The sequence below is a fragment of the Erinaceus europaeus genome, chromosome 5, assembly GCF_950295315.1.
Source record: "Erinaceus europaeus chromosome 5, mEriEur2.1, whole genome shotgun sequence".
Classification (NCBI taxonomy): Eukaryota; Metazoa; Chordata; class Mammalia; order Eulipotyphla; family Erinaceidae; genus Erinaceus; species Erinaceus europaeus.
In genome coordinates, this window is record NC_080166.1 from 129,820,606 (window position 1) to 129,823,148 (window position 2,543).

Genomic DNA, 2,543 nt, shown 5'->3' on the forward strand with positions numbered 1-2,543 from the left:
CGCCCCGAGGCCTCCCCCGGCGGCGCCCCCTGGAGGTGGGTCGCGGAATACCGGCCGCTCACAGCACACGGGGCGCCGGCAGGGCACGGCTAGGCGGACTCGGGGCTCCGGCTGGGCACGGCTAGGCGGACTCGGGGCGCACGGCTGGGCACGGCTAGGCGGACTCGGGGCGCACGGCTGGGCACGGCTAGGCGGACTCGGGGCGCCGGCTGGGCACGGCTAGGCGGACTCGGGGCGCCGGCTGGGCACGGCTAGGCGGACTCGGGGCGCCGGCTGGGCACGGCTAGGCGGACTCGGGGCGCCGGCTGGGCACGGCTAGGCGGACTCGGGGCTCCGGCTGGGCACGGCTAGGCGGACTCGGGGCGCCGGCTGGGCACGGCTAGGCGGACTCGGGGCTCCGGCTGGGCACGGCTAGGCGGACTCGGGGCTCCGGCTGGGCACGGCTAGGCGGACTCGGGGCGCCGGCTGGGCACGGCTAGGCGGACTCGGGGCGCACGGCTGGGCACGGCTAGGCGGACTCGGGGCGCACGGCTGGGCACGGCTAGGCGGACTCGGGGCGCCGGCTGGGCACGGCTAGGCGGACTCGGGGCGCCGGCTGGGCACGGCTAGGCGGACTCGGGGCGCACGGCTGGGCACGGCTAGGCGGACTCGGGGCTCCGGCAGGGCACGGCTAGGCGGACTCGGGGCTCCGGCAGGGCAGTGCTAGGCGGACTCGGGGCGCACGATTGGATAGGGCGAGGGCGGACTCGGGGCGCACTGTTGGATAGGGCTTGGACGGACTCTGCCTCGTGCATGTGAAATGCCACACCTGAGCTACTCCCATGGATGTCTTATCATTCTTGGTTTGGGGCGCAAACATGGGGTACAACTAGGGTGGACTGGGGCGCACAGCTGGACAGGGTTAGGGCGGACTCGGGGCGCACACCTGGGGCAGGGCTGGTTTGTGTCAGGACGCACACCTAGGCCAAGGGATGCGAGTAACAATATGCACACCTGGGGTACTTACCAGGAGTAATGGTTCATAACTGGAGCTCACAATCCCCTGTCCCCAGCATACCTGGGACAGGTGTTGAAACTTTTGAGGGCGCTGGCCCTCATACACTGGAACTCCCCAATCCTAGAACATTTTGAGGGGTGCACTCCTGGGAATTATGTCCCACCTGAGGGCTAGTGCAGAACCACCCTTTACTCCATGTGAGGTGCAGACAAAAGCTGGGGACACACACAGATAAGCCTGTGTGCCTGGGGAGGGGTGGGCACCTCCACACTCATAGGATACACACACACACACACACACACACACACACACACACACACACCTCCTCCTGTTCTGAAATAAGCAAAATAAGCACAGGGAGATTTTTTTTTTAAATTATGATCTTTATTTATTGGATAGAATCAGCCAAAAATTGAGAGGAGATAAGACAGGGAGGGGGAGAGAAAGAAGACACCTGCAGACGTGCTTCACTGCTCACAAAGCTTTCCCCGGCAGGTGGGGACCAGGGGTTGAACCCAGATCCCTGAATATTGTAACATGTGTGCTCAACTAGGTGCGCCACTGCCCAGCAGTGCTTGAATGATCTGAGAGCAGATTATTTAAGCAGCTGGCAGTCTAACTGATCACACTCTGTCACATTGTTCTAGAAAAAAAAAAATCCAAACCAAAAAGGCCTTCTACTTAAACCCCACCCACCACACATTTTTGTTTACTTAGGAGTTAAACACAAGTGTCCCTTCTTTAAATGCTTGATAAAAATTAAAAGAAAAATAGACCCCATGACATGAAAATTGTGTATGATTGCAGTGTATGCCAACCCAGTTCTGCTAAAAACCATCATACTCATCCATGGTTCTCTCTCTCTCTTTCTTTTTCCTTCCTTCCTTTCTTTCTTTCTTTCTTTCTTTCTTTCCTAGAGCACTGCTCACCTCTAGTTTGTGTAGTATGGGGGATTGAACCTGGGACTTTGCAGAATCAGGCACAGGAGCATGTGTTTTCTTTTCCTTTCTTTCTTTCTTTCTTTCTTTCTTTCTTTCTTTCTTTTGCCTCCAGTGTTATTGCTGGGGCTCGGTACCTGCACTATGAATCCACTGCTCCTGGAGGCCATTTTCCCCCATTTTGTTGCCCTTGTTGTCATTATTATTATTGTTGTTGGATAGGACAGAGAGAAATCAAGAGAGGAGGGGAAGACAGAAAGGGAGAGAGAAAGAGACACCTGCAGACCTGCTTCACCGCCTGTGAAGCGACCCCCTGCAGGTGGGGAGCCGGGGGCTCGAACTGAGATCCTTGTTTGAACTGGTCCTTGCGCTTTGCACCACCTGCACTTAACCCACTGTGCTACCGCCCAGCTTGCCGGGAGCATGTGTTTTCTATAATCACTGCAAAGACTGTGAGCCTGCCCCTTGGCAGGAGAAAGTTTATCTTCTCTGCTTTGTACTTTAAAAAATATTTTATTATTCATTAATGAAAGGGATAAGAGGGAGGGAGGGAGGGAGAGGGAGAGGGAGAGGGAGAGGGAGAGGGAGAGGGAGAGAGAGAAAGGAGG